General features: G+C 41.0%; 1 protein-coding gene across 20 annotated transcripts in view; it reads left to right on the forward strand.

Moving 5' to 3' along the window:
• The window catches only part of KALRN (kalirin RhoGEF kinase), a 616045-nt gene that overhangs the window by 301063 nt on the left and 302213 nt on the right, over positions 1 to 12769 (forward strand). The window lies entirely within an intron of this gene.

Below are 12769 nucleotides of genomic sequence, written 5' to 3' on the forward strand. Positions count from 1 at the left end.
GGATTCTGGGTAGAGTCTGTGGTCATGGAAGACACTTCTTGGCCTGCGAATATTAGGAACATTCAAGAACTCCAAATAGCGAGGTGAATGATGGGATGTGAGCCTGAACCTCATGACCTTTCCCTGCCTCATGGTCCAATCTCGAGCTGTTCGTTTTCTGCCCTTTCCCTTGGAGGCCGTATGCAGGGAGACTTTGATCTCCCATAGCATCTCTGCTCCAAGGAAATGCTCCAATGGGTGAGTCAATCTTCTAAGGAAAGGAAATACAAAGAACATGTTGTTCCCTCGTTGAAAGAGGGGTCCTGAGGTCTCAGAGGGCCCTGGGTCTTGGTCGACAGTCTGTGGTGAACAGTTCTTGGTGGATATATGGTGTCCCCTCTGTCTTAGACCAAATCTCTGAATGTGGCCCTGTTTGAGGAAAGTGTGCAGGTGGCCCCATTCTTCATTGAGCTCTCCTTTCTGTGTCTCTCCTGTCTCCCTCACACCTCTTACTGCCACTTCCATACTGTCTGGGGCTTGGCCCACAGTGCAGGGCTAGAGCTGGGCTCTCTGCTCCTGAACTGTGCTTCTCTGAGGGCAGGTGGGCTGTTCTTCCTGAAGAGCCAATAACCACTTCTGCTCTACACCCTCAGTAAGCTTTCCATCTCCATTCCTGACTTGAAGGAGGAAACCCCAGGACCATCCCTCTCTCAGTTCCTCACCAAGATGCCTCACATCTTCCTGACTTGCCAATCTGGACCCTTGCCCAAGCCGCTCTTTTGCCTGACAGATTCCTCCTCTTTGTCTTCACATTTTAGACTTTGTAAAGTTGACTCAAAAATGTCCCTCCTTCTGAGAACTTCTCCAGGCCTATACATCTTAACTTGATCATTCATTACCTACTGTGCCCTCAGCATCATGTCATCACTTTGTATTACTGTTACACATCATTTTTTTCTCGTCCTTGGAGAATGAACTGTTCTACATCATTTAATTTCACAGAGAACCAAGACTGAACTCTAAGCTCTTCATGCTGAAACTTTTCAGATTTCATTTTTATTTATGTAAACTTTCTCAAATACAGTTTAAACTTTCCATGCCTTGTATACAGATCATTCTGAACATAATTCACCCTTTTTTGGATGCTCAGGGTACATGGCAATGCTCAGTAATTCCAGTCTGGAGTAGAGACACCTCCAGGGCCACTGCAGAGGCCAAGGTTTTCCTTTTCCTTGGTTGAGGGTCCCTCCCAGTACTGCAGTACCCTTCCAGGGCTGGCTTGCATTCAGAGGGGTCTAATCAGGGAGTACAGCCCTGTGGCTAAAAGCTGTGTTTCTCTTGGATGATGATGATGATGAGCTTAATGGCACACCTGGGGAAGGTGAGCTGTTTGTGACCTAGGCCTTCTAAAGCCACTGACACCCCAGTCGCGGAGCGCACCAGCAAGATTAGAAGAGGGAGGATGATTCTTCTAGATGTAGATGTCTCCTTTTATTCCTGTGATCTTTGCATCACTCCATCTTTATTTTGCTCATTTTCATTTAAAGGGTCCTAAGCATTTCAATCCACATCAGCTTGTCAGTTTTATACACATAGGTACCCAAGGACTGGCCGCTACCTGTCACTCTGTGCTGCTGTCAGCTCCATGCCATGGACATTAGGGTTTAGATTTTTATATGATGCTGATAAAGAAGGCTTTCAACCAAACCACATGGCCCCATTCCAGACACAGGCTCTTGGGGTGTTGTCTGAGAGTCTGCCTCATTTTGAAGTGTTTTCAAATTTGACATGTCTCTTATTTTTGACTGCTGAGGGAGACAACTCAGGGTCCTGGGTAGTTGATGTTAGCATTGTGCCCAGAGGAAATAATTTCCAGGACTTCATAGGTGATTATTTTTAACTGGATCTTTTTTGCATATATGTGTCATATCAAAATCATGTTTCTTCTAAGCTATAATGAGCAGAGTCATAAAGTCCAAACTGAGAAAGCTGAAATCTCTGACTGGGGCTGCAGGGAGATTTTGCGTTTTTGTGTGATTGTATATTTCACAGTGGTTGGTCAGGCATTAGTGTCTTCAGGATCCCAGAACTAGGAAATGCATCCATCTCTAAGGTAAATACATTTATAATGAAATTTATTTGTATTTCGAAGTGTACTCAACTGACAGAAGTATATTAGATCTTTATCTTTTCCTTTAAAATTTCTTTTAAATCATATTTTTCAAATTCTGAAAGAGATTCCTGTTTGTTGTAATAACAAGTGAAACATTGCAAAGATATGTGTAAATAAAAATGCTAATTACTCCTCCACTCCCACTTCCCAATCCCTCCCTCCCAAGGCAATCACAGTTAGCTTGCCCATTTTCCTTCTTACACATACAAAAAAGAAGCAAACATATATAAATAGACAATTTTGTTTACTTTTTTGGAATCATTTCTAAAGAATGCCCTGCATATAATTTTTATACTTTGAGTGATTCTTCAACTTTTTCTGATTATAAAATTAATTCATGTTCACCATAGAACATTTGGAAACAAGGAAATAGTGGAAAAGAAAAATCATCCCTAGTATAACTTAGAGATAATTATACATAAACTATTAATATTTATTGGAAATTTTCCATTCAGCACAGCAGAATGCAAAGAATGTTTTGCTTGGAGTCAAATAAATGTGAATTCCACGTCAGCATCCACTATTCACCAGCTTTGTGAGCTTGCTTGAGTTATTTTACCTTTCCAAGCCTCAGTTTACTTACCTGTAACATAATGTAATAGCATAATCTACCACATGTAATAGTGTTTTTAAGTGGATCCAACACTGGCAGCCACCATTATCAGTAGCAGTTTTATTCCGATAGACAGATGGAAGGAAGGAAGGAAAGAAAGAAAGAGAAAGAAAGAGAGAAAGAAAGAAGGAAGGAAGAAAGGAAGGAAGGAAGGAAGGAAGGAAAGAAAGAAAGAAAACCATACTTCGATTTATCCTGACTTCCTCATTTAATTCTTGCATCGGGAACACTCCCTCAGATCCCTGCACAGTCTTCAGGACACACTGTAATGACCGCGTCATGTGGTTGGACCACAGTGTATGAACCGTTCCCCTATTATTGAACAACTTGGGTATGTCTAGTTTTCACTTTCATAAACCACAGTTCCTGTATTTTAATTACTAAGTGAAGTGTTAAGTGCATTACAGTCCTTAATTCTCCAAATTTTTCTGTTCTTCAGGAGCATTATTATTCATTCAAAGCCTGTAGGTAATTTAGGGCAAAAAACTAGACTTCTCTCACCTTAGGATTTCAGCCCAGGCTGTGAGCCCTGCCCTTAGATGAGTGGTTTCAACCTTAGATAGTGGCTGCAGTTATAGTTCCTTGGGGAGCTTTTAAAAAAAATATGCTGCCAGGGGAGAGGGTATAGCTCAGTGGTAAAGCACGTGCTTAGCATGGACGAGGTCCTAGGTTCAATCCCCAGTATCTTCATTTAAAAAATAAATGAGTAAACCTAATTACCCCTTTCCACTGCCCTGCAAAAACAAAAAACATGCTTCCAGATACTCCCCTTTCCCGCCCTTGGCCCATTCTGATTTTAGTAATCTTGGGTAGGGCCTGAGCACTGCTTTTCTCCCCTAAGCTCCTTTATCTGCCCCTCAATCCTGTACTATGAGAACCATATGATTAGTGATTTCTTAAGGCTTTCTCCATTTGAAGGATTATCAGGAAAGCACTGTAAGCTGAGAGAGTTGCATGGTCTCCTTCACTGGGGCTTATGGTCTCAAATAGTGTTTGTCAACTGGAAGCCAGTACACAGAACCGCCCCTGTATTGGTTTCCTGGGGCTGCAGTAGCAAAGTGCCACAAGCTGAGTGGCTTAAAACAACAGAAGTGTGTTGTCTTACATTTCTGGAGACTAGACGTCTGAGATCCAGTATTGGTAGGGTTAGTTCCTCCTGTGAGAGAGAATCTGTTTGCAGCCTCTCTCTCTGGGCTTCTGGGGTTTGCTGGCAGTCTTTGGTGCTCTTTTGTCTCACTCCAGTCTTGACCTTCACGTCACATGGCACTCTCTGTGTGTCTGTATCTTCATGTGGCATCTTTTTATATGGCCACAAGTCATGCTGAATTATAGACCACCCAATTCCAGTATGACCTGATCTTAATTAAGTACACCTACATTGACACTATTTCCATAAAACATCACATTCTCAGGTTCTGGGGGCTAAGACTTCAGCATATCTTTTTGGAGGGACAGAACTCAACCCATAACAGCCCCCCACGTATAGAATTGTCCAGCCCAGAATGGTAATAGTGCTTCTGTTAAGAAGCCCTTTTCCATAGGATCCCAGCGAGGTTAGCTAAGGTAAGAATGGGGCCAGTAGGAGGGGTCCAGGGTCTGCGAAGGTGGAAAGTGAGCAGGAACAACATCTGTAAAGAGGGTCCAAGGCTGTGAGCTCCTGCAGATCCATGTCGATGTGGACAGGCAGCCCTGGACACTCAGGGCTGTATGTGACCACAAGAGGGGAAAGGACTCAGGAGCACTGTGCTAACTGGGGTGGAGGCAGAAGTGTGGACCAGCCCCTCTGCTCATTCACCCCATCACCCAGCCCCACTTCCCTGGATCAGGCGCACCTTTCTTGATCTGTCCTTTTCTGGATGGAACAGAAAAGAAAATTAAATCCACAAGCCTCAATATTTTCAACAGTGTTTTCAAGCCAACTGTCTTGTCTCTCTAAAGTCCTGTCTTTTCCCTCTCACACCCACTGCCTCCCACTGACAGCCAAACATAGAATATGGAAAACAGGAAAAGGAGCAACATTGCAGTTACTCTTTTGAGAGGACATCACTTTGGGTATATTCCCCCCACCCCACAACGGCTCTTGAATTGCCATCCCTGCAGCAGGTGGCCCTAATCGCCTTTGTTCCAGGAGACGCTGTCTCACCAACTGCTGTTTCTTTGGCTTTTAGAATTCCACGTGAGAATGAACTTCTACAGGGCCAGGCGACTGGGCAAATCCACATATCCACATCTGAAGGCTTAGGTCTGCCTTCTTCACTCCTAAAATACTTTTGTCCGCATTCTTCTGTCGTGGTTACATGTTCCCCATCATTATTTTTCCAGTGTGGGCTGAGTGAGGAGATGGAGGAAGGGGGAAGGGTGGCAGGGTAGAGACCGTGTTATCAAGTTCTGAGCATGGCGGGTTGCTTCCCAGCAGCGATGTGGACGCCAGCTGGCTGCATCTGGGACTTGCTCAGTGGGAAGAGGATTAAATGCTTCCCTCTGCAGGTCTTCAGAGCTTTGTGTTTGCATGGCAGTCTCCTGGTTTTGATCTCCTAATTGCTCAGCTCCCTAGGATCCTCCTCTCAGCCCCAGCTTGTAGGTCTGGGCCAACCTCTGGCTTCTAGGCCTCTTCCTATCTACACTGTCTTCTTTTTGTCCAGTTTAAGCATTAGGCCTGGCTTACACACAGCCCAGTCTCTGCCTTCAACTGCTCTCCATGCCCTGGAAGCATCAACAGGGGAGGGTCAAGGAGAAAGTTCTTCTTTGCTTTGTGTCTCAGTCCCTTAGGGGTGGCCACATTTTCTGGAGCCTGGCTGGTCCTTTCTTACAAGCTGGACCTGGTATTTTCTGTCAAATCATATTTTGTCATCGGTATTGGCAACCTCTAGGATTGACAGTACACTTTTGTCCAAAAGAAGGTGTTGCATTTTATCATTATATTAAGTAGATAATATGCCAATAGTTAATTCTCATTATGTCTTTTGCTATCTTGCCTGAGAGTGCCTAGATATTCGGCTTCCAGCTTGCAGCTGAGGGGAAATACATCAAAGTTCCTTTGAGCATAACATGGAAATGAAGAGGGTTAGTGAAGATTAGAAGGAAAGAAAAGGAGTCAGTAAAGGAGAACACCCCAGCAAAGGACACCTGCTTTTCTTCTCTCAGAACTCTTCACTTAGGTACATTCTTAAACACATAAAAGTTAGACTGTAGGAAACAGAACTTTACTTAAAAAGTGTGGAGTTCTGAAATTGCACCATTTATCATTAATAGGAAAAGGTGTTGAAGCATTTTAGATGCAGAGAGGAAAATACTTTCCAGCAAGTAATGATGTGTATGAGAATGGGATGGGGTGATGATTGTATATGTAAATGTGATAAAGCCAGTGTTTAGGTTCCCAGAGATCAGCTCAGCACCCAGACTGTTTGTATTGGGGGGCTATCGGCATCTGCTACAGTTATTTTTTGTATCAGTCCCAATTAGTGGACTCCTGGCAGATTGGTACAATCTCTGATTTAACGAGTATCTGATTAGAACTAGTCATTAGTTACTCCTTGTTTGTACATACAACTTGCCCTATTAGAGGCAACTATTATTGTTTGTTCCCTTGCTCAGGACACCTAGGAAGATATATCCTTCCAGCAGATGTAATGTGGTGGGTTAACATGTCACTGATACCAACGAGTTTCTTCCTTTCCATCCTGCTGCTTCCCACAAAGACCACTTTGCCATTGTCAGAGTCCAGCACTTCCTTCCCTGCAAGAGCCAGCAGACGGTGGGGGAATGTGTGCTTGATTCTGCAGGGTGAAAACTGAAAAAGCATTTTCTTGTATCACCCGAGTTAAAAATTTTGGTTGATTGTACATGACATGCTAGATCAGTACTGTATTTAAACATGCTCTGTGCTCAAAGTAAATTTCTTTATTTTGTCATGGGACTCTAACTCCCATTTACATGGAAAACACTAGGAGATAAGGTAAACATCTATTTCCAAGCCTTACTGCTGACAAGATGCTGGGCTGCAGAGTTTTTGGGTTGAGTACCTACTGAGAGCAGAGCACTGTACTGGCTAGGTACATTGGTAAAAAGTAGATATAAAAAAGATAAGTAAAGATAGGACTTCTTCCTTCTGGGAGAATTCAGTTCTCTCTGGAAGTCAATATGTACACATTGGAAGTGTGTTGCAAGCAAAAGGATAGCAGTTGCAAGTGAACAATTACAATGTCGTATTGAAAATCAGAGGCGTAAGAGTGAGTAAAGTAACAGAGAAGCAGAGAGATGGAGATTTTACACTGAGTCTTAGAGAGGTAAATGGTTCAATGAAAAGAGCCTTGAGATTACAGTTAGAAATAGAGGCTTTCCATTTTCTAGCTCTGTAACATTCCTCAAACAAGTTACTTAACCCCTCCTAAACTGTTTTCTCTTTTGTAAAATGAAATTAATAATGTCTATCTTATGACTGATCCCAAAGCTTAGAGGTAATATATATAAAGAGCCTAACACAGTGCCTAGCATACTGTACATACTTGGTAAACCGATACTGCCTTCTTTGACCCTTGGATTATTTAGAAGTGTGTTATTTAATTTCTAACTCATTGAGGATTTTTCAGAAGTATTTTTGTTATTGATTTGTAATTTAATTGCATTATGATCAGAGAAAATATTTATGTTCCAAAATATTTTTATCTTGAAAAATGTTCTGTGAGCACTTGAAAAGAATGTGCCTTCTGCTGTTGTTGGGTGGAGTGTTCTATAAATGTCAATTGGATTAAGTCAGTTGAGAGTGTTCAAATCTCCTATATCCTTAGTAATTTCTTGCCTACTTTTCTATTAATTATTGAGAGGAGGCATTATAGCTCTGACTCTAATTGTGGATTTGTCTATTTTTCCTTGCAGGTTTATCAGTTTTTGCTTCACATATTTTGAAGTTTTGTTATTAGGTACATAAATGTTTAGGATTATCATAACCTCTTGATGAATTGACCCCTTTATCATTATGAAATCACCTTATTTTTCCCTGGTAATACTATTTGCTCTAAAATCTCCTATGTCTGATATTAATATAGCTACTTCAGCTACTGTTGATTAGCGTTATCATACTATGTTTTTTCTATTCTTTTACTTTTAACCTATTTGTGTCTTTACATTTGCAGTGCATTCTTTATAGACAGCATATATTTGGGACCTGCCTTTTTAACCAATCTGACAGTCTCTGCCTTTTGATTGTGGTATTTAGACAATTTACATTTAATGTGATTATTGATGTATTTAGGTTTAAGTCTATCATCTTCCTTTTTTTTTTTTCTGATGGTTTCACCTATTCTTAATTACTTTTTCCTTTTTTGGATTGATCATTTTTTATGATTCTGTTTTATCTCCTTTGTTTAGTTATTAGTTATAACTATTTAGTTACTTTAATGGTTTCTTCAGGGTTTATAATATTTGTCTTTAATTTATCAGTTTAATTCAAGTGATATTATCCACTTTACATACAGTACAAGAACTTTACAATTGTATATAATTGTCTCACTTCAGATTTGAACTTCTTGAGTCCTCTTATACACAGATATTTTTCAACAGTAAATACCACAGTACTACATGGTCTATGGTTGGTTGAATCTGTAGATGCAGAGGAACCTTAGGTATGGAGGGCTGAATATAAGTTATATGCAAATTAACTATCATGTTGTTCAAAGGTCAACTGTATTTCTGTTTTTTCCTTCCTGGCCTTTGTGCTGTTGTTGTCAAATGTTTTATTTATGTATCTGCTATAAACCCTACACTACATTGTTACCATTTTTGTTTAACCATTCAATCATCTTTTAAAGAGATTCAAATAATAAGAAAAGAAATATTATATATTTAACCATATAAGAGCACTTCAGTGTTCTTTATTCCTGTGTATGGATCTATATTTCCATCTGTTACCATTTTTCTGCTTCCTGAAGGACTTCTTTGAACATTTCTTGTCATGCAAATCTACTGGTGAAGAATTCTTTCAGCTTTTGTACACCTTAAAGTGTCTTTATTTCACCTTTGTTTTTGAAAAATATTTGTGCTGGGCGTAGAATTCTGGGTTGACAGGTTGGTTTGTTTGTTTGTTTTGGCTGAGGTTTTTGTTTGTTTTTTACTTGAAAGATGTTGCTACACTGTTTTCTCAGTAGCCTTATTTCTGATGAAAAGTCTGCTGTGATCCTTACCTTATTCCTTTGTGTATAATGTATCTTTTTCCCTTGGTCACTTTTAAGAATTCCTTTTCTTTTTTTCCACTGAATTTGATTTTTATGTGCCTTGATGTAGTTTTCCTCATGTTTCTTGTGTTGAGGACTTGCTGAGTTTCTTGGATCTGTGGCTTTATAGTTTTCACTTAGTTTGGAACTGTTTGGTCATTATTTCTTCAAATGTTTTTCCACCTCCCTCCCTCTCTTGGAGATTTCAATTACATGTATATTAGGCTTTTTAAAGTTGTCCCACAGTTCACTGATCTTTTTTTAATTCCTTTTTTCTGAGCATTTAATTAATTAACTTAAATTATAGTTGATTTACAATATTGTATTAATTTCAGGTATATAGCATAGTGATTCAGTTCTCAGCATTTTTTTTTTAGTAGTTTCTATTGCTGTGTTCTCAAGTTCAGTAATCTTCTGCAATATCTAACCTGCTATTTACCATCTAGCATATTTTTCATCTCTAGAAGTGCAAGGTCTTTTTTTTAATGTCTTCTATTTCTCTACTTAACTCTTTGAATATATTAAATAGTTAGAATAACTTTTTAATTCCTTGTCTGTTAATTTTAACACTGTATCAGTCATGGGTCAGTTATGATTGATTTTTGTTCAGATTGTAGGTTATGCTTTTTTGCTTCTTTGTATGCCTGATAATTTTTCACTTAGACACAAGACATTCTGAATTCTACCTTGTCAGTTGCTGGATATTTCTGTATTCCTACAAATATTTTGTATTCCTACAAATATCTTTAAGCTCTGTTCTGGGTCACTGTTACTTGAAAAGTTTGGTTCTTTCAGGTCTTTTAAGATTTGTTAGGTGAGACCAGAGAAGTGCCCAGTCTAGGGCTAATTATTTACCTCTGTTGAGGCAAGACTCAAGTTGAGTATTCTACCCAATATCCTGTGAATCATGAGGTTTTCCAGTCTGACTGGTAGAAAAAGGCATTGTTCCTTGCTCTGTGTGAGTACTGCATGCTGTTACATCTAATACTTTCAAGAGTTTCTTTTCCCAGTCTTGGGTAGTTTTCCTCAAACACAGATGGATCCTTTGAAGTTCTGCCCCAGATTGGGTAAGAAAGGAAGATGAGAGAGATTTATTTGTCAACTGTAAAGTACTTTTCAAATGGCAGGACCTTGATTTGCCTGCCATTCACTAATGTCAAGATCCAGAGATCAGTTTGTGCCTCCCTAATGCCTATGCTTCTGTGTCTTTCTCTCTCTCTCTCTCTCTCTCTCTCTCTCTCTCTCTCTCTCTCTCTCTCCTCTCTCCCCCCCTCCCTCCCTCTCCCTCCTTAATGCTTCTGTCCTTTTGCTGCTTTCCTCTCACTGCTTATTGGTTCCAACCATGACATCCTGGAAAAATAATCATCAGGAGGCGAGTTCTGTACTGGTCCTCTGGTAGTCATGTTCTCCCGTCCAAAGTGCCTCTTTTGAATTATAAAAGTGACTTTTGACCTCATCCTTCCTCATCCCCAGAGTGTAGTGCCAAGGGTGCTAACTTCATGTTGCCAAGGAAGTAAACTCTTGACACCAGAAGTGTTTTTATTCACTGTCTCTTCCACACTTTGCCTTTAAAAAGCCTGCCTCCTGTCCCTCTGCTTCAGACTGAAACCATAGCTGTATTGCTGAGATGCCAGTGTTATGGGACAAGTTGCCCTAGAGTGCTCTGTTTCTTCCCTGAAGAGAAGGCAGAAAGATAATGGGCCAAGGCTGCAGCCAGGAGAGTGGGAGGTATCCAGGGAGACCTCAGAGATATTGTGGATTTGGTTCCAGACCACTGTAATAAAGTAAATATTGCAAGAAAGCAAGTCACATGAATTTTTTATTTCCCAGTGCATATAAGTTATGTTTATACTATACTGTAGTCTGTTGAGTGTGCCATAGTATTATGCCTAGAAAAGCAATGTACAAACCTTAATTTAAAACACTTTATTGCTAAAATATGCAAACAATCATCTGAGCCTTCAGCAAGTCATAGTAGTAGCATCAAAGATCACTGACCACAGATCACCATAACAAAGATAATAATAATGAAAGAATTTAAAATATTGCAAGAATTACCAAAATTTGACACAGAGACACTTGAAATGAGCAAACGCTGTTGGAAAAACAGTATCAATAGACTTGCTCAAAGCAGGGTTGCCACAAACCTTCAATTTGTAACGAACACAATATCTGCAGAGAGCAGTAAAGTGAAGACGAGATTTTATGCTTGTTGACATAAAGGCTGAATTAACCAGGGCATTTTACCTGGTTGACGCATCTCTGGCTCAGGGCTCTGGCTACCACCAGCCCTGCTCAAAAGCCCCAGGGGCCAAGGGCTTGATGTCCCAGCGCTCATAACCTGTTTTGGGTTACATCAATTAGGAAATGTCAATAAGGCATCAAACCCAAGGTGGGCTCAACAGCCTCTTAGGTGTTCCACCCCAATGTGTTAGTGTTTGAGGGGTAACAAATACCACACGCTGGGTGACTTAAGCAGCAGAAATGTCTTATCTCACAGCTCTGGAGGCTGGAAGTCCAAGATCATGGTGTCAGCAGGGTTGGTTTTTTTCTGAGGGATATGAGGGAGAATCTATTCCATGCCACACTCCTAACTTCCAGTAGTTTGCTGGCAATCTTTGGCATTCCTTGGCTTGCAGATTCATCCCTCATCACCACCTTCGGTGTCACATGACATTCTCGCTGAGTGTGTCTGTCTCTTCACGTGGTGTTCTTTTTGTCAGGACAGCAGTCATACTGAATTATGGGCCCACCCTACTTCACTATGACTTGATCTTAACTAATGATATCTGCAATAACTGTTTGCAAATAAGGGTCCCATTGTAAGGTACTGGGGGTTAGGGCTTCAGCATGTGAATTTAGTGGGGGACACAATTCAACCTTTAACACCCAGGTCTTCAGGTCTGAAGAACTCCATGCAGACTGGAGGACACTTTAGACATAGGCCAAGTAAAGCACCATACAGTCATTGCTCCACAATTCCATTCCATTTCCCCTCACTGTGCTTTTGTTCTTGACTGCTCCTGCTGCCAGATTCACATCTTCACCAGTAACCACCTGCTCACCATTCTATAGGACATTGGGCCACTGTAGGGATATTAAGAAATATAATGTACACCTGAGTCACCAATTCTAACTCAAGGTCTATCAGGAGATCTTTTTAAAGGGAAACCTGCGTAGGAAAAGACGTATGCATGGCATGTATGTAATAACTGGCATATTTGTATTATAAAGGCAGTGACTGTCCTGATCAGCAATAATTATGAGTTGATTGCCTTTTTAAATGCTCTGGAGAATACAGACAGGGACAGGAAGAGAGTGTGTGTGAGAGTGAGTGTGTGCATGTGTGAATGTGCATGCGTGCAGTAGCTTAAGATAAACAAAATCACCAGACTCCTCCCCAACCTTCCTGCAAGCTTTAAGCCTTTGCTTGGCACCCAGAGAATAGCCTGCATCTCCTCACCCTGGCTGTGCCTGCTTCCTTCTGTCAGCTCCCTGAGTTGCTGACCCCCTTCCCCTCCAAAGAGATAGCTTTGTTCCAAAAGATAAACACCAGTAGTTACAAGGGACTGGAGGGGAAAGTCGAGCAATCTCCCAGTTAGCATTTCCCGGGTGTTCTCACATAGAAACCCAGCCCATCCCTGTGGATGAGGTATTTCTAGCTCTGGCAGATACAGCCTGAGATGTGAGGGCAATGATGGATTTTCCTAAGGGTGTGGGGCCGGGGCAGCTGGGGAGTGGGGATTCTTGTGTGTCTCCTCCCTTCTTTCCAGGGATGCCCCACCTCAGAGAAAT

Source organism: Camelus ferus, chromosome 1 (assembly GCF_009834535.1).
Source record: "Camelus ferus isolate YT-003-E chromosome 1, BCGSAC_Cfer_1.0, whole genome shotgun sequence".
NCBI lineage: Eukaryota > Metazoa > Chordata > Mammalia > Artiodactyla > Camelidae > Camelus > Camelus ferus.